Genomic DNA, 26,573 nt, shown 5'->3' with positions numbered 1-26,573 from the left:
TCAAGACAGATTGGAGGGGGGAAAGTTTGGAAAGAGGGAGACCGATTAGAAGAGAGTTACAATAGTCCAGACGAGAATGAATAAGAGAAACAGTAAGAGTTTTTGCGGAGTCAAAGGTAAGAAAAGGTCGAATTCTAGAAATGTTTTTGAGATGCAGATAACAAGAACGAGTCAGTGATCGGATGTGGGGGGTGAATGAAAGCTCGGGGTAAAGTATGACCCCAAGACAGCGGGCATGTTGCTGGGTAGTAATAGTGGAACCATACACAGAAATGGCAATGTCCGGTATAGGTACATTAGTAGAGGGAGGAAACACAAGGAGTTCAGTCTTTGACAGGTTCAGTTTCAGATATAGTGAGGACATGATGTTAGACACAGCGTTTAGACAATCGCTGGTGTTTTCTAAGAAGGCAGGCTCACAACTGTACACTTAGCCTTTACTGGCTATTAAAATGGGGGACCCCTCATAAAAAATGACATGGGGTCCCCTATAATTAATAACCAGCAAAGGCTATGCAGACAGCTGCGGGCTGATATTAATAACATAGGAAGGGGCCATGGATACGGCCCCCCTGGCTAAAAACATCAGCTCTCAGCCGCCCCAGAAAAGGCGCATCTCTAAGATGAGCCAATTCTGGCACTTAGCCTCACTCTTCTCACTTGTCCTGTAGTGATTGTGAGAGCTGCTAGAACTTTCTCGCGCCCTCAGACAGGGAATAGCAGTTCACAGGCAGACACTGAGCACACGGTGCTCAGTTTCTCCTCTGGATGATAGGCTGCATATCTATTCTATTCTAACCTGTCAGTGTCATTTTACTGTAGGCGGTACATGAATTGCTGGCTTTTCAAAGGACACCGGTGCGTAAAAATCGGACAGCACTCGCATGGTCCGAGTGCTGTGCAATTTTTTTCTCGCACCCTTAAGCTTGCATTGGCGAGTATCGGCCGAGTCTCGGTGCCAATAGCAGCATGCTGCAATTTTACACACACACGCTGAATACACCCAAGAAAACCCCATAGATTAACACCGGTATTCTACGGCAGTGTGACCCCGACCTTACGTTGCTTGGCCCATGATTATGCTATTCTGCTGCTACATTGCTGCATGCAATTCACAAAAAATGCAACTTATGTTCCAGGTCGTGGTAACATGTGGGTTATATTATTCTGTGATGTGTTGCAGCAAAAGTTGCTGTGTTGCAACTCGTTGGATGAAGAGAAATAAGTTATTGACAACTTAATTTTGGTTTTATATTTCTTTTTTAGCTATTTCCTGTTAAACGGGAAGGAAGTCATGTGGGCACAAGAATAAATGCTATGCTGGAAACCGCTAAAGGTCTTGTCATATTTTTGGTAAATCTCATAGAAATCTGATGATACCGATTATATCCTAACAAACTACTTTGTGTGTGCCAAAAACCATATTGTATATCGTAAAAGGTTAATTAAGGATAACCAATGTAACTTCATGTATTACCTTATAATTAAATGTCTTGTATAATCTTTCCACATTGTATGTAACAGAAAGCTCTCGACGTGAAGGGTCTTTGTCTTCTCCAATTTATATGCACTTTCCTGATAATTGTAAGCTGAAGGCAAATCCATAGCTTTAGGGAAGTCATTAGATTTATATAAAGTAAAAATAATTCAAGAGTTGAACAAACTTTAAATATTCATATCCACATTTAGTATTCCTTAGCACGGAATGCACTGTATGTGCCAATATTAATATACACTGGCTAATGGTAGAGTTGGGCAAATTTTTTCAAGTGGAATTGAATTCTACTAAAATTTTACAAAAATCAGTATTTTCTATAATGCAAATTTTTATTTTTTATTCACTCCTTGAAATTCAGCAAAACAACGACCGTAGACATCTGGCAAAAGGTTAACCCTTTCATGAGTTTTGATGCATATTTATGTCAAAGGTTGTGTACTCCTCCTGCGGATGCTAACCAGTTGACTCCCGCTGTCAATCACTCACAGCCGGATCTAATATGCACCGGACAGAAGTGTGTCATTTATCCTGCCTATCAGCACCTCTGCCCATGACCCCCGTACCTGAAATTACAATACAGCTGTAAATGCCAGCTCGTGGCCAGCATTCATAGGAGATACGCACTGCTATGTATAGCAGAGACGATCGGTCGATCGCAGCTTCAAGTCTCCTAAAGTGACTACTAAATAAAGCAAAAAAAAAAAAAAAGGTTTTAAAAATATTTAAAAAAATAAAAAAACGCAAAAGTTCAAATCACCCCTTTTTTTGCCCCATTAATAATAAAACAATTAAAAAACCAAGGGCATATTGGGAATCAGTGCGTTCGTAAAAGTCTGATCTATCAAAATATAAAATAAATCTGATCGATAAACGGCATAACAAGAAATCAAATCAAAACGAGAATTATATTTTTTTTGCCACCACAACATTACAATAAAATTCAATAAGAGGCGATTAAAACATCCTATCTACCCCAAAATGGTATCAATAAACACAAACCCAGAGCCCAAAAAAATGAAACCGTTACGGATCTCAGAAAATGACGACAAAAACAAACATTTTTTTTTTCACCATTAAAAAAAATTAAAAATCTATGCATGTTTGATATCTGCATACTTGTACTGACCCAGAGAATTATATTGTCTGGTCAGTTTTACCATATAGCGTACATGATAAAAAACATTTTTTAAAAATGGTAGAACTGCACTTTTTTTGCATTTGCAATCCACTTGGATCTTTTTTTCCCGCTTTCCAGTGCACCACATGATAAAATTAATGATGTCATTCAAAAGTTCAACTCATCCCTCAGAAAACAAGTTCTCATTCAGCTATGTGGATGGTGAAATAAAAAAGTTATGGCTTTTGGAGGAAGGGTGGAAAAGCTAAATGCAATGGAAGATCGCAAGCTCGTGACAAGGTTAAAATATATACCCAACAGAATTGTCAGAAAGCCTACAGTTTACTTTCAGAATCAACGTTTTCTATGGAATGCCAACAGCAAAATATCTCACGAGTGTGGGCCATTGACTGCAAACAAGATTTATTATTTTGAACTCCCAAAAATATAATTTTCCAAACAAATTTATTCAAGACCATGTTGGAAACATTAGTGCGCCCCAATAAAAATCTTGGGAGAAAGGCTATCGTTTAGGCTGTGTGCACACGTAAGTGGTTTTTCACGTTTTGTAAGTGTTTTTACCGGCAAAAACGCTTAAAAATCGCTTAAAAGAAGCATCCCATTCATTTTAAAGCATTCTGCACTTTTTGTGCATCGCGGTAAAAACGCAGCATGCTCATTAATTTTGGCGAAAAATCCGCGTTTCTAGCTATTTTCTATGAGACTGGGGACGCGCGGAATAAAACGCATAAAAAACGTGCGTTTTTTGGGAAGGAGTCCGGTTTTCATGCAGAAATTTTCTGCATACGTGGGCACATAGCCTTAGACTATAAAATTGTAGTTAACAAGAATTCAACCATAGGTAGATCTAATTATTCATTAAACAGGTGTCCAGCAGACAGATGACTATAAAAGGACTTTACTTAAGAAAGAAAACCCCTTCACACTTCATGCTGTCAGCAATGGCACCACCTGGAAGAGAAATGCCACAAGATCTGAGAAAGAAAATATTTTCTTTTCACAAGAAAGGTGAAAGCTACAAAAAGATGAGCAAAGCTTGTTTCCGATGAGACAATATTGTGTACAATGCAGATGAATGACATTGATAGATGTCGTCCACAAAGGAAACCTCTTCTAATGTCAATGGACAAAAAAGACTGCCTATAATTTTCCAGGGCCCATGTTGAAAAATATGAAGACTACTGGGACAGTAAACTCTGGAGTGATGAGACCAAGATAAATGTTTTTGGAACTGATGGCTTCAAACTGTATGAGGTCTCAAAGGTGAGGAGTACAAAGAAAATACATGGTGCCTACAATGAAACATTGTGGTGGCAATGTCCTTATGTCCTTAAGTGAAGCTTCATGAGTGCTGCCGGTGCCAGGGAGCTACTTTTCATTGATGGTATCGTGAATTTACATATTATTTCTCTATTTTGAAAGAGAAGATTCTACCATCATTCCGAGCCATTGGTAAACATGCACTTTTCCAGCATGACAATGGTCCAAAGCAGACATCTGTTACATTACTCAAGAAGAATGCGGTGAAGGTGATTCAGTAGCCAAGTATTTCTCCTGATATGGACCATGGAGAATTCTGAAGAAACAAGTTAAGCATTGCTCTTTATCCAGCAACGAGGCTCTAAAAAAAGTCATTTTTGAAGAATGGTAAAAGATATGTTGCAATACGTGTCTAACTTGTTCATACCATGCCTATAAGACTTGGTGCTGTCCTTAAAAATCATGGAGATCATGCAAAATACTTGATGTAGTGGTTTATGATGTGAGGTGTATTCATTTTTGCATCAACTAATTTGAGTATAACTGAGTATTTTGTAATGAAAGTAGTATTAGTAACCTTAATTTGAAGTGAAAATGTGAAATGTGAAACTCAGTCTTGTCAACATTCTGAACATTTTTCTTGTGTTCAGTGAGATATTAAGATCATTATTTTCAAACGGGTTTTGCACTCATTTATGCTGAACATTGTATGTATATGTATATATATATGATTTTACCGCTGATCAGAAGCAGTGTTTGCCCGCTGTTATGCAACTGACAGCGCAACAATCAAATCACCCGGTGTTTGAGGGGTCGAAGCTGAAAAATAACACGACTTCCTGGTGAAATCTGTGTTCGGAGTCTGTACCTGAACAATAGGTGTTCGGTACAGATGCCGAACTTTACTGTTTGGGCTCACTCATCTCTACTAATATGCTATTCCATTCAAAGATATATATAGATAGAGTGATAGATAGATAGATGAATAGATAGATATATCTGTGAATGGAATAGCTTATTAGTAGAGATGGGCGAACCCGAACAGTAAAGTTTGGCATCCCTACTGACCACCTACTGTTTGGCCACAAACTCCGAACACAGTGCTTCTGATTAGCGGTAAAATCATTACCGCGAGTCAGACAACCGTTGTTCCCATGCTGTCAAATGACAGCGTGAGCCCGCAGCTGTGATCGGAGGTAAAAAGTTTACCTCCCATCACTGGCATCGGCTGATTGGACTACTGCTCCCATCAGCCTACACCTGCTGTAGCTTATAACAGCAAGAGAAGGCGTAGCTGATGGGAGTATTCATAGTATTCATCAACCAGCGCCTGTGCTCTAAATAAATATTTTTTTTTTAAAACGGCGTGCGTTCCCTTGTATTTTTGATAACCAGCCAGGCAAAACTGACAGCTAGGGGCTGCAACCCTCAGCTGTCAGCGTTAGCAAGGCTGGTTATCAAGAATAGATGAGTCCCCATGCTGTTTTCTTAATTATCTAAAAAAAATCAATAATCATTTCTTGATTAAATAATCAAATAATCAAGACATCAAGCCCATGGATTAGTAATGGAGAGGCGTCTATAAGACACCTATCCATTACTCATGCTGTAGTTACTGTATATTGTAAATAAACACACAGCAAGAATACAGCCTTTTATTTGAAATAATATAAAGCTCAAAGTGTGTATGTATGCATGTATGTATGTGTGTATGTGTGTATGTCCGCACCGTCGCAGCTACAGCCACAAAATTTGGCACAGTCACACGTTTGGACCCTGAGAGCGTCCTAAGGTATGTTGTGAGGCAAAATTTTAACCCCGCGCGTTCCAATTCACCAAACAATTTTGCCTCTATCTACATACTGGGGAAACAGTGTGTGTGCGTCAAGCCCCGCCCCTCATTATGATGTCATAATGCCCCTATCTACATACTGGGGAAACAGTGTGTGCGTATCAAGCCCCGCCCCTCATTATGATGTCACAATGGTTGCCATGGTGACGCTGATGTCATCATAGGTTGCAAGCCCTGCCGCTCATTATGATGTCATAATGGTTGACTATGGAATGGAGGATGTGTGATGGTATATGGGCATGGGACTATGGGATGGAGGATGTGTGATGGGTATATGGGCACGGGACTATGGGATGGAGGATATGTATGACGGGTATATGGGCACGGGACTATGGGATGGAGGACGTGTGATGGGTATATGGGCACTGGACTATGGGATGGACGATATGTATGACGGGTATATGGGCACAGGACTATGGGATGGAAGATGTGTGATGGGTATATGGGCACTGGACTATGGGATGGAGGATATGTATGATGGTTATATGGGCATGGGACTATGGGATGGAGAATATGTATGATGGGTATATGGGCATGGGACTATGGGATGGAGGATGTGTGATGGGTATATGGGCACTGGACTATGGGATGGAGGATGTGTAATGGGTATATGGGCACGGGACTATGGGATCGTGGATATGTATGATGGGTATATGGGCACGGGACTATGGGATGGAGGATAATTATAATTTGTTATAACTAACCACAGTTAGTTACTATGCCCGGGCAGCGCCGGGTTCTTCAGCTAGTTTGAAATAAAGACACACTTTTCCTTTTTTATTGAAAAATAACAAACCTTACTCACCTAAATGCCAATTCCATTGAATCCATTGTCTCCTGTAACAAAACAAAAATAAAAAACAACATCCCTCACCTGTCCATCATTCTGTCCCATACTGTAGTCCATGTCGGGGAATACATAGCTTTTCACCTGGACGGTGCCAAGATGCAACCGTCCAGGCTGACAACCGCTGAAGAAAAGCATTAATCACTGATGCTGCGTTCCTACCCAGGCCAATGAACTGTGTTGACTTCCTTATGGTGAGATGACCACTAGCACCGTGAGAAATAGTCTCACAGTGCAGAGGTAAGTTCACCACAGATCACCGGGAGAATTTCACTGTGGTGAATTTGAACTGCTGTGAGACTTTTTCTCACTGTGCTATAGGTGATCTCACTGAAGGGAGGTCACCGCAGTTCATTACAAGAGACAAGTGATTCAATGGATTGGGCGTTAGGTGAGTATAGCTGTGTTTGTTATTTTTAAATAAAAAAGGAAAAGGTGTGTTTTGTTTTTATTTCAAATAAAAGATTTGATTCTGGCTGTGTATTTATTTACAATATAACTATAGGATTAGTAATGGACAGACGTCTTATAGACACCTCTCCATTACTAATGCATGGGCTTGATGTCATCAGACAATAGAAAGGCAAGATCAACCCACAAATATGAATCCCACTTGCCACCGCTACAGGACAATTGGGAAGTGCCAGGCAAAGCGCCAGAATTGGGGCATCTAATAGATGTGCCTTTTCTGGGTGGATGCGGGCTGCTATTTTTAGGCTGGAGGGCCAATATACATGGCCCCTTACCAGCCTGAGAATACCAGCGCCCATCTGTCTGCTTTAGCAAGACTGGAAGTCAAAGTTGGGGGACCCAATGCCATTTTTTAAAATTATTTATTTAAAAAATTAAAAAACCTCCAGGAAGACCCCTCTATTTTTGATAACGAGCCTTGTTAGCATTGACAGCTGAGGGCTGCATCCCCCAGCTGTGAGTTTTGCATGGCTGGTGATCAAAAATAATTTTTAAATTATTAATTTTTAAATTATGCATTTAGAGCGCAGGCGCCGGCTGATGAATACTCCCATCAGCTGCTCCTGCTCTCGCAGTTATTAGCGGCAGCAGGTGTCAGCTGATGTGAGCAGGAAAATTTTTATCTCCGAATACAGCTGCGGGCTCACTCTGTCATTTGACAGCGTGGGAACGGCGACTCTGACCAGCGGTAATGATTTTACCACCAATCAGAAGCAGTGTTTGCCACTCTATCATGCACATAACAGTGTGACAAACACTGGATGTTCGGGCCCCCATTCAAGAGAAAGGGGTCTGAGTTCGGGTCCGAGGACTGTTCTGGTACCAGAACCCAAACTTTTATTTAATTGTTCAGCCGAATCCGCTGGACCCGAACATCAATGGGTCCGCCCATCTCTACTTATTAGCTTTTTGCTTTACTCTTTGTAGAATTGTATGTTCCAAAAGAGTTTTTACCATTTGCAGAAAGGAAGAAGGAATCCAGGTTTATATTTTGAGCTTCCGCAGCAAACACAAGTCATCCCTGCTTATATGGTTGATTCTGCATCTGGTCTGAGAACTTTGAAAAGCTATTCGATGTTTTGTCAGGAAGATGAGAAGATATGGCACATTGAGTTCTCAATACTCTTTTGGCATTGCATTAATTTTAATGGCACATAACCTTATCTTTCAGACATAATCATTGTCTCAGAAATTACAAGGGGTAATTCACGTTCAACAGGAAGTTTCAAATTAATGTCTTGGGATGATTTAGAAGGAAAGATTTCTTTCCCACAGTGTTATTTTTGTCTTTCTGTAACAATGATGAGTAGGGAAATGCTTTATGCCTTACTGAGAACAAACACTTACAAAAAGAAGAAATAACAACATGTATTTGCTGTCAGTGAGTTATATATCCGGGGACAATGCTCTTCAACTTTTATTGTACCATGAGATAGTGCCATGTCATCAATAAGTGATGATGTACAGTTGTGGCCAAAAGTATTGACACCCCTGCAATTGTGTCAGATAATACTCAGTTTCTTCCTGAAAATGATTGCAAACACAAATTCTTTGGTATTATTATCTTCATTTAATTTGTCTTAAATGAAAAAACACAAAAGAGAGCAAAGCAAAAAGCAAAACATTGATCATTTCACACAAAACTCCAGACAAAAGTATTGGCACCCTCAGCCTAATACTTGGTTGCACAACCTTTAGCCAAAATAGCTGCGACCAACCGCTTCCGGTAACCATCAATGTGTTTCTTACAATGCTCTGCTGGAATTTTAGCCCATTCTTCTTTGGCAAACTGCTCCAGGTCCCTGATATTTGAAAGGTGCCTTCTCCAAACTGCCATTTTTAGATCTCTCCACAGGTGTTCTATGGGATTCAGGTCTGGACTCATTGCTGGCCACCTTAGAAGTCTCCAGTGCTTTCTCTCAAACCATTTTCTAGTGCTTTTTGAAGTGTGTTTTGGGTCATTGTCCTGCTGGAAGACCCATGACCTCTGAGGGAGACCCTGCTTTCTCACACTGGGCCCTACATTATGCTGCAAAATGTGTTGGTAGTCTTCAGACTTCATAATGCCATGCACACGGTCAAGCAGTCCAGTGCCAGAGGCAGCAAAGCAACCCCAAAACATCAGGGAACCTCCGCCATGTTTGACTGTAGGGACCGTGTTCTTTTCTTTGAATGCCTCTTTTTTTCTCCTGTAAACTCTATGTTGATGCCTTTGCCCAAAAAGCTCTACTTTTGTCTCATCTGACCAGAGAACATTCTTCCAAAATGTTTTAGGCTTTTTCAGGTAAGTTTTGGCAAACTCCAGCCTGGCATTTTTATGTCTCGGGGTAAGAAGTGGGGTCTTCCTGGGTCTCCTACCATACAGTCCTGTTATGAATGAGTCACCGTAGAAGGCAAAAACAGAAATACTAGCTAAGTCCAGAAAACCAGAGAAGTTGGCAGCTATCGGATTGCAGACCCCTGAACCTAACAACAACAACTAACAGTAGCCGTGGGGGGTTCCTACGGTGCCCTAGACCCCTCGATCACAGCCGGAGAACTACATAGCCTAAAGACAGAAAGGGAAATCTAAACTGCCCTAGAGCAGACCCCAAAGCAATAGGCAGCCCCCAACATATAATGACGGTGAAGCAAGATGAAAAAACACTCACACAGATAGAAAGATAGGCTGAGCAAATGATGGGGCCCAAGCTAACTAAATAGGACAGAATAGAAAAGATGCTGTCTGCAATCCGCCAAAACCCTCTCAAAAACAAGAGCCAACAGACAGATAGGGAAAAAAGCCCTGAAGATCTAGGCTTCAAAAAGACTATATCAGTGCTCAGGTATTTTCTGAAGACAGAGCAAAAAGGAATTCAGCTCACCCAGCAGGGGAAGGCAGAAATCCAGAAAAACAAGGCAAAACAAAACCAAAACACAAATGCAAAAAACAGAGCAGAAAACTTAGCTTTTGAGGAGCAGGAATCAGACTGGTCTCCTAGAATCCCTCAGAGAAATCACCCGCAAGGCAGAAGGGTGTCGGCTGCCTTATATCCAGTCAGCAATTCCAGTCACCCAGTCATCATCATTCTGCTCAGGTGCTTTGTAATCAGCCTCACTACCTTCCTTCACCAGAAGAGGGAGTTCATCAGACCTCAATGGTGAAGGGGAAAATGAACTCACAACACAGTCCCTTTTCATTCAGATGCCGACGGATAGTACGGGTTGACACTGTTGTACCCTCGGACTGCAGGGCAGCTTGAACTTGTTTGGATGTTAGTCGAGGTTCTTTATCCAACATCCGCACAATCTTGCGTTGAAATCTCTTGTCAATTTTTCTTTTCCGTCCACATCTAGGGAGGTTAGCCACAGTGCCATGGGCTTTAAACTTCTTGATGACACTGCGCACGTTAGACACAGGAACATTCAGGTCTTTGGAGATGGACTTGTAGCCTTGCTCATGCTTCCTCACAATTTGGTTTCTCAAGTCCTCAGACAGTTCTTTGGTCTTCTTTCTTTTCTCCATGCTCAATGTGGTACACACAACGACACAGGACAGAGGTTGAGTCAACTTTAATCCATGTCAACTGGCTGCAAGTGTGATTTAGTTATTGCCAACACCTGTTAGGTGCCACAGGTAAGTTACAGGTGCTGATAATTACACAAATTAGAGAAGCATCACATGATTTTTCGAACAGTGTCAATACTTTTGTCCACCCTCTTTTTTATGTTTGGCGTGGAATTATATCCAATTTGGCTTTAGGACAATTCTTTTTGTGTTTTTTCATTTAAGACAAATTAAATGAAGATAATAATACCAAAGAATTTGTGTTTGCAATCATTTTCAGGAAGAAACTGAGTATTATCTGACAGAATTGCAGGGGTGTCAATACTTTTGGCCACAACTGTATATCCCAAAAGTAATATTCATACAAATATTCAAAAAACATACCATCACGGTATATATTCAAGTATAAGCCGACCCAAGTATAAGCAGAGGCACCTAATTTTGCCACAAAAAAACTGGTTAAGCTTATTGACTCTATTATAACCTGGGTATGCATTGTCCCCTCATCCCTGTCCTGGTATGCATGGCTCCTTATCCCGTGTCCTGTATGCTTGGCTCCCCGGTCCCTGTCCTTGTATGCATGGCTTCCCGGTTCCTGTCCTGGTATGCATGGCTCCCCAGTCCCTGTCCTTGTATGCATGGCTTCCCGGTCCTCATCCTTGTATGCATGGCTTCCCGATCCCTGTCTTTGTATGCATGGCTTCCCGGTCCATGTCCTTGTATGCACGACTTCCCGATCCCTATCCTTGTATGCATGGCTCCTCGATCCCTGTCTTTGTATGCATGTTTTCTATTAAAAAACAAACAAACATCCTACTCACCTTCCTGTGCGCCCTGATGTAGCTCGTTCCGGCACCAGCAGCTCTTCCTGCTGAGTGATCACGTGGCCCCGCTCATTTAAATAATGAATATGCACTCCATGCCTATGGGAGAAGAACGGCGTGCATATTCATTACCTTAATGAGCCAGACCACGTGATCACATGGCCAGAAATCCTGCTGGCGATGGAACCAACGAGATGCTGCAAAGGCGCACAGGAAGGTAAGTAGGATGTCTTTTCAAAGCCAGTGGCTGTTGGGTGTTGCTGTGTGTGCTATAAGAGAAATGAATGTTCATTTCTCTTTAGCAGTGGGCACAGTTACAGCCTCAGCCGCTGGCTCCTGCCTCCTGTGACCAGCTGCTCTGCCGCTCACCCTCCCCCCGGGACAACTGACTCATGTATTAGGCCTGTTTCACACTTCCATTTTTGACCATCAGTCAAATCCGCCATTTTTGCAAAAAAACGGATCCGCCATTTTTTTCTGCGGATCTGTTTTTTTCCCCATTGACTTGCATTACCGGCGGATCTTAACGGATGGCCATCCGTTGGATCTGTTTGTTTGCGGATCCGTCAATTTTTTTGCATCCGCCGAGATGCCTGGACGGACCATGTAACGTTTTTTCTACTGCAGGATCCGCATTTTTATAGAGCGCATGCCCGGAGGAATGAAGTCAGGAGGAAATTTAACCCTGAAATCATTTCTGGCGGACAGAGAAAAAAAAATTCTCTCTCTCTCTCTCTCTCTCTCCTTCCCGGGCAGCGGTTCCTTTAAAATTCTTCATTCGGCGGATCCGTCAAAAAACGGATCCGGTGGCATCCGTTCACATCAGTTAGGAACGGATCCGCTTTCCGCCTTTTTGGCGGATTTTAACTGACACAAAAAACTGAAGTGTGAAACAGGCCTTAGCTGAAGGGGGAATTCAGCACAAAAAAATAGCTGAAAAACTCAGCTTATACACAAGTATATACGGTAGTTATAGTGGCTAGAGACATATCAATATTGGTCTTCCCATTAATATTCAGTTTATAGAAGCTGGATTACTACATAATGGTATGTGCATATGTTGGCAGAAAACGCAGTTGAAAATCCATGAGGATTTGATTATGATTTTCATGCATTTTTTTCATGAGGATTTGTATGCGTTTTTGTAAGCTAAATAAAGATCTATCATTTAACAAAAAAAAAAGAATTGTGATGTAATTTCCTTGTCCATCCTCTTCTTTTACATACTCCATTGAAGACCATAATATCATCACATACCATGTTCAAATATAATGTTTACACACACAAAACAAATATAAATATAGATAGATATATCTGTAGATAGATATATCTGTAGATAGATAGATATATCTGTAGGTAGATATATCTATAGATAGATATATCGATAGTGTAAGGTAGCGCTTGTCATTAAGGTAGGGGATACTACCTAGGCAGCCGATAAATCAGGTCTGACACGGGTTTCTCAACATAAACTCAGTCCATGCGGTTTATTATGCAGCATAAACCATGAACAGCAACAGAAAGTTCACATTAAATCAGCATAGCGTTTATGACAGAGCTCCCCTCTATTAACCCCGTGGTCACACAGGCTTTGTTATCTCCGGTACACAGGCTCTCTAACCTCACAGTTACGTCCCCTGTTCGGGTTACCTCATGGCTGCTTCTCAGTGCAGATGCTCATTCCCTCCAGGGAACTATCAGACACACATCTCCACGTGCACTCAGGAAGGCAGACCCATCTTCCTCAGTCGGCCTCACGTTAGCCAGACGAGACCTTCCATACGGACCAACCGGGTCCAAGCATTCACTCATGTGACCTACCCTGGCCACCTTATATGGTCCGTAGCCACGCCCACCGGATCACATGGCTATGACCTCATCACAAGTCCTTCAGCCATTTATACACATACTTTACTATGGCGTTTTAGACACCCGCCCTTAGGTGGGTTTGTAGGTGATTGATCCACCCGTCTCATCAATCACCTGAAGGCTTCTCCCTAACACATTGGAACAAAAGATCAGCTCTGCTGATCAGCACATAATCAAGCCTTCATCCCAAGGCCACCCACCTTGGGATACATAACGGTCATTTAGGACCCTGCTCTTGTTAACACTCTGGACATGGCTATCTGTCCATCCTGGGACACCCACACAGCGCCCCCTAGCGGACACAGTGGTCACTACACCACAATAGATACATAGATAATACCAAGCCCAATGTTTAGTAATGAACATAATAAAATGGTACATAAAGAGTTCAATAAAGACACACACACACAAAATCTGCTTTAGGCCGGGTCACACTTGTGAGAAACTCGCATGAGTCTCGCACCTCAACAGTCGGCACCCCAAACGGTACTCGGACCGGAGCGTTCAGCTGCATACAAGCAGCCGCACACTCCGGTCGCGAGTGCCGGGCATTGAGGTGCAAGACTCGTGCGAGTTTCTCGCAAGTGTGACCCCGGGCTTAAACGCAATATCTGTTTAAAAAGATTAGTATGTACTGTATGTTGTTTGGTTTTTGTTTTTTTTTACAATTGAACACAAGCATCGTCTGATGGGACTACTGTCCCATGATCGTCTAATGCTGTCACTGTTATATGTGACACCAGACATAGCTGGATGGGAGCAGTAGTCCCATCAGATGATGCCTGGCTACACAGACTCGCACACACACAGAGACACATACAGACCCACACACACACACAGACGCACACAGATATACACAGACACACATAGATACACACAGACACCCGCAGACAGACACACACATCTTCTCCGCCCACACACTCTTCCTCCTGCCTTTCTGCAGCATTTTTGGCTTGCAACTCTGTAGCAAAACCGCAGACCTTTTTACACCTGCTGTTTTGCTGCAGATTTGACTGACTCAATGGTAGTCAATGGGTGCAGAAACCCTGCAGATCCGCAAAAAGAATAGACATGCTATGCATAATAAAACGCTGCTAATCCACATAGATTTTTCCACAGCATGTGCACACCAATTCTGTAATTCCCATTGATTAACATTGGTTGTGCACTACATTGCGGATTTGGTGCAATTACGAGTATCCAAAAACGCTGCGGATCTGCAACAAAATCCGCAACGTGTGCACATAACCTAATGCAACCTACATATGCATTCATGAAAATCACTCAGAAAATATAAAATTTAAAGTTGTTTTATTAGACAAAAAAAATGTAGAAATATGAACGATACAAAAAATGATGCATGTATGATGAGGATTCAGAAAAGAAGATAGATCAAGTGTAGATAAAGGAGGTGGTAAGCCAGGTCTGGTCAGGTATATGGTTGTTTATGCAATGCCAAACAGATACTGGCCATATTACCAATAAATATATAATCTAGACAGATTTCATTAAAATCGGCTAGTCTTTTAGGGCAAAATTAAATTAATTGCTTACCCATGATAAGATCAGCAGAACGTAAGTGCTGGCCACGACCGCCCTAACGCATGTTCCGCGCTATTACTTTCTCATGGGGAGTGTGTCAAATACTCTCTCCTATCACCCTTTTATATAATGTTACTCACATGTGGGCCAATCACAGCAGTGCATACCAGCATCATCCCCAAGTCCCAGGTGCATCACGTTCCTGCGCTCATCTCCAGCGTGTGTCAAGAGGACGTCAGAGACACACGGCTGTAGTTGAAAGAGGCCTTTACAGATGCAGGGACACTGAGTGTGGTGCGCAGGCGCATACGGGCACTATCTTTGTGGAGTCTACTGAAGGCGGGCACTTTCTTATTGTCCGAGCATATAGTGTTATCGGTAATGAAATGGCCAAATAAATCTTAATTAAGGTGCCATCTTAAAAGAGTCCATGGCATGCCACCATCATACCGGATATTATCTACTATATAATTGTCTAATTCTGTCTGTCTGTCTGTAATGGAAATCCCGCCTCGCTGATTGGTCGCAGCCTAACTGCTCTGACCAATCAGCGACAGTTGCTTAATCGTCGCGGCAACACGGCCGCATTGCTTATTGTACAGGCACATTACAGCCGTTAAAGGCATTACTGCTGCGTCGCTCATTACACAGGCACAGTCCTGTACATATTCTGGAGTACAATACATTAAGTAACAGCAGAACAGTGACTGCAGCTCTGGGTGTAACTTGCATACAATACATTAGGTAACAGCAGAAAAGTGACTGCAGCTCTAGGTGTAACTGAAGTACAATACATTAGGTAAGATCTTAACAGTGACAGCAGTTCTGGGTGTAACAGGAGTATAATACATTAGGTAAGAGCAGAACGGTGACTGCAGCTCTGGGTGTAACTTGCGTACAATACATTAGGTAACACCAGAAAAGTGACTGCAGCTCTGGGTGTAACTGGAGTACAATACATTAGGTAAGATCTGAACAGTGACTGCAGCTCTGGCTGTAACAGGAGTATAATACATTAGGTAAGCGCAGAATGGTGACTGCAGCTCTGGGTGTAACTGGAGTACAATACATTAGGTAACAGCAGAACAGTGACTGCAGCTCTCGGTGTAACTTGCGTACAATACATTAGGTAACAGCAGAAAAGTGACTGCAGCTCTGGGTGTAACTGGAGTACAATACATTGGTAAGATCTGAACAGTGACTGCAGCTTTGGCTGTACCAGGAGTATAATACATTAGGTAAGAGCAGAACGGTGACTGCAGCTCTGGGTGTAACTGGACTACAATACATTAGGTAAAAGCAGAACAGTGACTGCAGCTTTGGGAGTAACTAGAGTACAATACATTAGATAACAGCAGAACAGTGACAGCAGATCTGGGTGTAACTGGAGTACAATACATTAGGTAACAGCAGAACAGTGACTGCAGCTCTGCCTGCAACTGGAGTACAATACATTAGGTAACAGCAGAACAGTGACAGCAGCTCCGGGTGTAACAGGAGTATAATACACTAGATGGTGGCCTGATTCTATCGCATCGGGTATTCTAGAGTCTCTGTTAAAATAAAAAATATTTAGAAAAATAGTTATATACTCACTTTCCTACGGCCCCCGGACTCTGTCCCGCCTCTCACCACGCTCTTCCGGTCCCAGTAATGCTTAGCGAGAAGGGCCGGAGATGACATCACTCTCGCGAGAGCACGACGTCATCAGCGGTGTTTCACACAAAGCATTACTGGGACCGGAAGATGCCGAGTGCGTAGTGAGAGGAGAGAAAGAGTCCAGGGGCTGTCGGGAGGTGAGTATATCACTATTTTTTTATTTTAACAGAGAATCTAGAATACCCGATGCGATAGAATCGGGCCACCATCTAGTTACTACATAAGGGTGGAGGAGAAGAAAAAGTTATGGCAATGATACCAATTTTCTGCGATATAATATAGATGAGGGGAGGACTGAGGCCTCGGACAGCTCATAGAATCTCACGGCTTTCAGTATCACCTCTATGCTGATGACACACAGATCTACATCTCTGGACCAGATATCACCTCCCTACTAAACAGAATCCCTCAATGTCTGTCTGCTATTTCATCCTTCTTCTCTGCTAGATTTCTAAAACTTAATATGGACAAAACAGAATTAATCATCTTTCCCCCGTCTCACGTAACCCCTCCAATGGACCTATCCATTAAACTAAACGGCTGCCCACTCTCTCCAGTCCCACAAGCTCGCTGCCTCTTTCAAACTACATATCCAAGCCCATTCCACTTCCTGGCGACTTCAACTCAAAAATATTTCACAAATCCGTATATTCCTCAACCAAGAATCTGCAAAAACCCTAGTCCATGCCCTCATCATATCCTGCCTTGACTACTGCAACCTCCTGCTCTGTGGCCTCCCCTCTAACACTCTCGCACCCCTCCAATGTATTCTAAACTCTGCTGCCCGACTAATCCACCTTTCCCCCGGCTATTCCCCAGCCTCTCCCCTCTGTCAATCCCTGCACTGGCTCCCCATTACTCAAAGACTCCAGTTCAAAACCCTAACCATGACATACAAAGCCATCCACAGCCTGAGTCCTCAGTACATCTGTGACCTCATCTCTCGGTACTTACCTGTACGAAACCTCCGATCCTCACAAGATCCCCTTCTGTACTCCACTCTTATTTCCTCTTCCCACAATCGCATACAAGATTTCTCCTGTGCATCCCCCCTACTCTAGAACTCTCTACCACAACATATCAGACTCTCGCCTACCATGGAAACCTTCAAAAAGAACCTGAGGCCTACCTCTTCCGACAAGCCTACAACCTGTAGAAACCACCGGTCCACCAAACTGCTGCACGACCAGCTCTTCCCTCGCCTACTGTATCCTCACCCATCCCTTGCAGATTGTGAGCCCTCGCGGGCAGGGTCCTCTCTCATCCTGTACCAGTCGTGACTTGTATTGTTTAAGATTACTGTACTTGTATGTACTATGTATACCCCTCCTTACATGTAAAGCGCCATGGAATAAATAAATAATAATAATAATAATAATAATAATAAAAAAAATGAAAAAGATCTTTATTTATTTAAAAATCTACATGAGATGGGACTTTCATTTGAGTGAAGAGTAATTTCCTTGTTAATTTTCCTTAGACCTTTAGATATGATACACGGATTGGCATCCTTATCTCTTTAATAATTTAATACCGTATTTTTCGCTTTATAAGGCTAGTTTCACACTTGCTTTTTTTTGCAGCGCGTTTTTCCCGCAAAAAAACGCATTAAAAAAATGCATACAAATGCATACAAACGCTGCGTTTTTTTCAAGCATTTTTATGCGCATGCAGGAAAAAAACGCAGCGTTTTTCTGCGTTTGTATGCGTTTTTTGTGCGTTTGCGTTTTTTTACAGACTTTGGAAAAACCCCAAAAAAAAGAAAAAACAACCATTCAACAACACACAAGACCAATGGGACTTCATTGTGGGTGTGGTATGTTAATATATAGACCCTGTCTACAGTATTCTTCACATTTGCTTGATTCTTCTCGTGACCATGGATCTGCGCTGGAAGAGTTTTCACTTCAACTTGGATTTGGACATCGCGATGGCTCAGGCGTATGCAGTTGCTTGCCATGAACAAAGGAAGAGAGAGAGGCAGCGAAGACGGCGGCGTATGTGGATACATCCGATTGTTGAACTCCGGGAGAGCCGTGGGGCATACCACACCCTCTACAGCGAGCTCCAGTCAAACCCGGAGAAATTTACAGATTATATCCGGATGTCCCACGAAAGTTTCATGGATTTGCTTGCTCGTGTCCAACAATCCATCCGGAGACAGGACACACAGCTCCGTCGTGCGATTCCTCCTGAGGAACGGCTACTGGTGACATTACGGTATGTTTTAAAAACCAAGGGGTGCGGTCTGATGGGTTTTTTTTAAATTTAGTATTCAAAACCTTGGGTAATTAGTTTTCGTGAATGTACTAATATTTTATTTTATAGTTTTTTAAAATAATATACATAAATATTAATTTTACTTCTTTGTCTGTTCACAGATTCCTGGCGACTGGAGAAACCCTATCTTCACTACACTTCCAGTACCGTATTGGAATCTCTACCTTGTCTGGAATTGTTGCTGACACCTGCCGGGCTCTCTGGAATGTTCTTTGTCCAGAATTTATGCCCCTGCCCACCGCTGAAAAGTGGATGGAAATTGCTGACAAATTCTGGACAGTATGCAATTTTCCCAACTGTTTGGGAGCTGTTGATGGTAAACACATACGGATCATCAAACCCCAAAGAACGGGATCTGAGTACTATAATTACAAAAAGTACTTTTCAATAGTACTCATGGCGATTGCGGATGCCGGATGTATGTTTGTAGCAGTGGACATTGGAGCATTTGGCCGTGGTAATGACTCACAGGCTTTTAAAAACTCAGACATGGGCCGGAGGTTGTATGGCAACCAATTTAATTTCCCTATGCCACGGCCTCTTCCTCACACCGAAGCTCCGCCACTGCCCTTTGTAATGGTTGGCGATGAGGCTTTTCAAATGTGCGGAAACTTACTGAAACCCTACTCCAGCCGGGACTTGGACCACACCAAAAAAATATTTAATTACAGGCTGACCAGGGCCAGAAGAACTGTCGAGTGTGCTTTTGGGATTCTTGTCTCCAGATGGCGAATTCTGGGCACGGCCATTAATCTTAAACTTGAAACAGTCGATGAGGTGGTGAAGGCCTGTGTGGTTCTACATAACTTTGTGATGGCTAAAGAGCACCCCACCTTTGAACTGGACGATGATGCTCCTAACCCATTGCCTGAATTCACTCAGCACACTCTCAGGTCATCCGTTGAAGTTGGCCAAATGAGGGACCAATTTGCGGCCTACTTTATTTCTGATGTAGGACGGGTGCACTGGCAAGATGAAATGGTGTAATTTTTTTGTTTGTTTATGGTAATAAAAAACCTTATTTGATACCATTACTGAGTGCACTATATTTTTTAAACTCCAATTAAATAAAAATATATTGGAACGAGCAAAGCTGCAGGCCATGAATCAGGAAACCAATTTTTTTCAAGAGAAAATTGTGCAACTAGTTGAAAAAAAAGTATGTGATTTTCTCAAAACACAACACTCAAAACCCAACCCCAATGAAAGTCCATGGGGAATACAAGTCAGCATTGAGTGGATGAATGTAATCTGCTCCATTCCAACTTACAAGTTATTACACTAGGCCTTGGAATGACTATACTAGGCCGTGGTATTTCAAATATGAGTATAGTAGGCCTTGGGCCTACTAGTATAGTCATATGTGAAATACCACGGCCTAGTATAGTCATACCAAGGCCTACTCAATTTTTGCCAACTAGGATCTTGTTTCACGAAAAACAAACTGGTGAAACTTGACAAGTTTCAACAGTTTGTTTTTCATGAAACCAGATTCTAGTTGGTAAAACTTATTACACTAGGCCTTGTAATGACTACACTAGGCCGTGGTATTTCAAATATGAGTATAGTAGGCCTTGGGGCTAGTAGTATAGTAATATGTGAAATACCACGGCCTAGTATAGTCATACCAAGGCCTACTGTAATAACTCGATTTTTAACAACTAGCATCTTGTTTCACAAAAAACAAACTGGTGAAACTAGAACGAAACTTATTTTTTAGACAAGTTTCAACAGTTTGTTTTTCATGAAACCAGATTCGAGTTGGTAAAACTTATTACACTAGGCCTTGTAATGACTACACTAGGCCGTGGTATTTCAAATATGAGTATAGTAGGCCTTGGGGCTAGTAGTATAGTAATATGTGAAATACCACGGCCTAGTATAGTCATACCAAGGCCTACTCAATTTTTGCCAACTAGGATCTTGTTTCACGAAAAACAAACTGGTGAAACTTGACAAGTTTCAACAGTTTGTTTTTCATGAAACCAGATTCTAGTTGGTAAAACTTATTACACTAGGCCTTGTAATGACTACACTAGGCCGTGGTATTTCAAATATGAGTATAGTAGGCCTTGGGGCTAGTAGTATAGTAATATGTGAAATACCACGGCCTAGTATAGTCATACCAAGGCCTACTGTAATAACTCGATTTTTAACAACTAGCATCTTGTTTCACAAAAAACAAACTGGTGAAACTAGAAAGAAACTTATTTTTAAGACAAGTTTCAACAGTTTGTTTTTCATGAAACCAGATCCAAGTTGGTAAAACTCGAGTTATTACACTAGGCCTTGGTATGACTATACTAGTCCGTGTTATTTCACATATGACTATACTAGGCCTTGGGTTGGTTTTTAACATGTATTTACCCATCAGTGTGTGTGAGCGGCGCAAACAACATTAATGAAACTTTGTAATGGTGAACCACAAATGTAAATTTATTTTTAATCACAAAAATAAACCAAAAAATTATTTTTTCCGGCGTTTGGGGGCAGATGGTTTCAATTTGGGGGTGTGCAGGGAATATGCAACACTTGCAGTTGAAGACGGTGTTTGAGGGGAAGGGGCAACAAAACTTGTGGGGGAAGGTAGTCCAGTTAAGGGAATTAAACTAGGAACACTTGGAGGAGAGGAAATCTGTTCAGGTACATTAGTTGTAATGGCATGTCACCGTAGGCTTGTGTGCCTGGACCGACTTTGGCCCAATGCCCGCCTTGATAGATTTCGCCTTGAACTAGGGGCAAATATTGAATGTAGGTCCCCCGTCTGCTGGTGTGGCTGCTGCTGCTGCTGAGGTGGCGGCTGCTGCTGAGGTGGCTGCTGCTGCTGCTGAGGTGGCTGCTGCTGCTGCTGCTGAGGTGGTTGCTGCTGCTGCTGAGGTGGCTGCTGCTGAGGTGGCTGCTGCTGCTGAGGTGGCTGCTGCTGAGGTGGCTGCTGCTGCTGAGGTGGCTGCTGCTGCTGCTCTTCGTTGTCAGTGCTCGTCCTTGCAGGAGGACTGGTGGCGGCAGTGATGGTCCAGGTTTGCAGAGTGGTGGTGGCAGGGCTACTACATGTTGTTGTAGCGGCAGGGCTGTTCCATGTTTGCCTAGTGGTGGCTGAGCTCCACGCATGCATGGGAGTGGCGGTGGTGCTCCAGACAGGAGCAGCGCTTGCCATGGTGGTGTCGGTGAAGTGACCAGCTGCACTCAGACTTGTGGTGGTGTAACGGTGGGTGTCCTGGCTTTGAATAGAGGTGTCCGTGCAGTGGTATGCAGCACAAGTCGGTAGTGAGGTGAAGCGAGTCAATGGTGGCACAGGTGGAAATGACACCACTGACTGCTGACCGTACCGATTATGCTGCATAGCCTGCAAGAAAGCATTGTTGCAGGCCTGCAGCACATTCAGCTGTTGCTCAGGACTAAGGTGTTCCGCCATGCCCTTTTCAATCTTACTAAAAAAATGGTGTGCTGGTCTGTTGAGATCGGCCTCCAGACGGTCAAGGCGCTGTTCTACAGAATTGAAGCGGTGTTCAAAGTGGTTAAAACCACGTTCCATGAGTGCAAAACCGCTTTCAACTCTGTCGGACAGTGACTTGAGGCTGGAATTAAAGGCCTCGCTCAAATGCATAAACTCGGGCAAGACATTCCGGTCCAAGGCCCTCTGCCGCTGGCGGGTAGTGCCCGCATAACCAGTGGCAGAGACCTGGGACAGGGGAACACCTGATGGCCCAGCTTCCTGGTCACCAGCTGTGTGTGTGGTTGACCTGCAAGGTGCTTCCTGGCTGTCGGATGGCTGGGACGGGTCAGAGGACGTCCGAGGAAGGACCGCTCCAGGGCCAGGTTGCAGGGTGCTGCTCCAGGTGCTGTAGAAGAAAGGAAAATCATTACTACCATGCCTTTACAAGAAGCATCAGCTGTGGATTAGAAAAACACAGATTAATAAAAATAAAAACCCAAAATTTATAATACTTACGATCTCGTGGCATGGACCGGTCTTAGGAACTGCAACGCATGATAGTGACGGTATCTAGTTCTGGTCCTTGACGCAGATCCACTGCGAACCTGGCCCTCAGCACGAACATCACTGTTGAAGCGGTCCTTGATCGAACGCCAACGTGTTCGGACTTTGTCCACTGTTGTTAAAAAAAAAACAGTGCCGTCAAGGACAACAGTCAATGCGGCACAATATAGCAATACAATACTCAAAGCAGTCACTGTAGACCCCGATGACACTGTTGGGTTTCCTGCTAGAATACACCTAGCACGAAACCCAACAGTGCCGTCAAGGACAACAGTCACTGCGGCACAATGTAGCAATACAATACTCAAAGCAGTCACTGTAGACCCCGATGACACTGTTGGGTTTCCTGCTAGAATACACCTAGCACGAAACCCAACAGTGCCGTCAAGGACAACAGTCACTGCGGCACAACGTAGCAATACAATACTCAAAGCAGTCACTGTAGACCCCGATGACACTGTTGGGTTTCCTGCTAGAATACACCTAGCACGAAACCCAACAGTGCCGTCAAGGACAACAGTCACTGCGGCACAATGTAGCAATACAATACTCAAAGCTGTCACTGTAGACCCCGATGACACTGTTGGGTTTCCTGCTAGAATACACCTAGCACGAAACCCAACAGTGCCGTCAAGGACAACAGTCACTGCGGCACAATACAGAGCAGGGAAATACTCACTAAACGCCTTTTTGGAGGATGCTGTGGCGCTGTCCCAGCCATCCATCAACGCTGCGGCCACCTCATTCCATAGCCGCCGGGTCACCACAATGTCCTTGTGCAGCCGGTCACGGCTGTCCCACAACGGCGAACGCTCCTGGACCAGGCTGATGAGCTGCTCATTATCCAGGTAGACGTCTTCATCCCGTTGTGGAACCTAGACAAAACACATTCATTAGAATAATCAAATTTAAATTGAATAAAAAGTTACAAAAAAAGAAACATAAAAAAGAGTAAAAATAGAAGATAAAAAATAAAGAACATTACAAATCATTTGATACATACATTCCGTATCACCACCGGGACTTGGCTTCGCTGCTCCTGCTCTTCGCCCTTACTAGTCCCGTCCGCAGAAGATGATGATGACGATGTCTTAAAAAAGTTGAAAAAAACGTAAGAGATTTGGAGAAGCAGCAGATATACTTACCAGATGCACGAAAATAATCACCTCACGGTCTGCTTGCGCCAATTTCTGCCGCGATGGGGAATACTCGGATTCTGAAGACATACTGCATTTAAAAATAATAAAAATCATTAGTACATACATAATTTAAAAGGACAGGCATATAATGTAATATACTCACATTCTTCGCTGATAGAAGATGGGTTCCTTGTTGACTGTCTGCTCTCCAATCTGTCAGTGTAGTAGTGGCAGAGTTTTGGCAGGCACCTCCTTTATATAGACTTTTTTTTTTGACTTTAGAAGATTATAACTAGTACAACAAGTGGACACCACCAAAAAAACGCAGCGCTAAAAAAACGCTTACATGCGCATGCCAGTGCGCACGTATGCGCATCCATAGGCTATAATGGCCATTTTTAGCGCAAAACGTGCGCATACGTGCGCATGCGCTTTTTTGCAGGGCCAAAAAATGCAACATGCTGCGTCTGGAAAATACAAACGCACACCCCAAAAAAACGCAGCGCATGAAAATCGCATACGTGCGCATGCCAGCGCGCAGGTATGCGCACCCATGTTAAATATAGGGGAAAAAACGCATGCGCACGTATGCGTTTTTTTCCGGCGCAAAAAAACGCAAATGTGAAACCAGCCTAAGACGCTCCAGATTATAAGTTATAAGACGCACCCCAAATTTTGAGGAGAAAAATAGGAAACAAAAACTTTTTTTTTAATAAAATGGTGGTGCTTCTTATAATCCATGAGTCTTATTGCTTACCGGGGGTGATGGCTGCGGTGAAGGGTTGCTGCTGGAGGAGGCAGGAGTGGAACGTTGCTGCAGGGGTGAGGGGGTGTTCCGATATGCGGCGCGCTGCTGCGGGTGTCCGATGCTGCCTCTGTTCTCTGACCCCGGTGTTGCCAGGTGTTGTTGTCACCGCGCTCTGTCCCTGGTGCTGCGGGCTGCTGCCGCTGCTTTCTGCCCCCCAATGCTTGTCGCCACGATGGCAGCACAGATAAGGTATATCCGCATTGTAAGACGCACCCTCATTTTCCACCCAAATTTGAGGGAAAAAAGTGCTTCTTACAAAGCAAGAAATACGGTAATTCTAATTTCTTTACTCTCATGGTCCTCCCCTGTTTTCCTTTCTTTTTCCCGTTCCCCTCCTTTTTCTTTTACCCTTTTTTTTCTTCTCCCTCCCCCCATTACTACCATCCCTCTTTCTTTCTTTTTCTTTACTTTCTTTTTGGTTCTTTTAAAAAATGCAATATATATCTAATGACCTGAAGTGGGGATTTATGACATATATATTAGTATTATGTATCTCATGTATCTTATGCCATTGAGTATTATTGTCCTTGTATTAACTGTTTGGTCACACATTTTTGGGATTATTATACTATGTCCTATTTAATACCATGATCTTGTCACCATGTTTTTTTATGCACTTTGCTATATATAAACTTGTCGTTTTTAGATTTTTCTGTATAATATATAAATTTTTGATACTTATGTATACACAAGTGGAGCAGAGATTGTGGTGACCCCTCATCTGGTTGTGCAACATCCCTGCCGGCATCATTGCATGGCTTCCCATCTCCCATCTTACTCACCACTCTGGGCCATGCTGTGAGGTTTGTCCTCTGCCTGCTCCATGCTGTGGGTCTCATGTCCTTGCTTGCTGCATACTCCCTGGCTGTATGCTTAGGGCGGCAGCACTGGCACTTCTTGAGTCTTATAGAGACAGAGTGCACACCCCTAATTTGGTCCCAGCCTTTTGCCAAACGATATCGGGTACTTAAGGCATCTCCACCCATAGGGAGATGCCTGAGCAACAAACAGTCAGCCTGTACTTTGCAGCTGAGTTGCCAGGTCTTGTCCCGTTTTCCGCCTCTCTGGGGCTACATACCCAGACCCATTACTGTGCTCTGTGTGCCTTGTGTTCCATCTCCCCGGGGGCTGCATGCCCAGGCCTGTAACCTTTGTCCTGTACTTGTTCCCGTGTCTGTCCTTGTCTGTACTAAGTCCATTTCTTGTACTTGTTCGTGTCCTTGTCTGTTTCCTTCCCTATTCAGCTGTGTGTAGCTTTGTGTCTACTCCTTCTGCTCTTTGCTCTGCACCCTGCCGTTCTTCACTCCGCATCCTGCAGCTCTGCTCTGCTATCTGCGGCTCTGCTCTCCCCTGCACACCCTGCGCCTCTACTTTGCTCTTTGCTTCACACCCTGTGGCTCTGCTCTTCGCACCGCACCCTGCGGCTCTGCTCTGCTCTTCGCTCCGCACCCTGAGGTTGCTGCACTGCTCTCCACTCCGCACCCTGCGACTCTGCTCCACTCCCTAACCTGCAGCTCTGCTCCGCTCCCTTTCCGCACCTTGCGGTTCTGCTCTGCTCCCATCCCACATCCTACGGTTCCAGTCCCTCCAGTCTGAACTAGTTCCTACCTGTCTCTTATCCTACCCGTGCCCGCCTGCCTGCCAGAGTGCCAGGTGAACCTGCCTGCCAGAGTGCCAGCCATGCCAGCCTGCCTTCCAGAGTGCCAGCCATGCTGGCCTCTCTGCCAGAGTGCCAGCCATGCCTGCCTGCCTGCCAGAGTGCCAGCCGTGCCCATATGTACTTGCCCGCACCTGTCATTAGTGTTTAGCCCCTCAGTGGGATCAGCTGCTACAGCCAGACAC

Source organism: Dendrobates tinctorius, unplaced genomic scaffold, assembly GCF_039654945.1.
Source record: "Dendrobates tinctorius isolate UK_male_01 unplaced genomic scaffold, ASM3965494v1 ptg000011l, whole genome shotgun sequence".
NCBI classification, from domain to species: Eukaryota; Metazoa; Chordata; class Amphibia; order Anura; family Dendrobatidae; genus Dendrobates; species Dendrobates tinctorius.
This window is presented reverse-complemented; position numbering follows the sequence as displayed.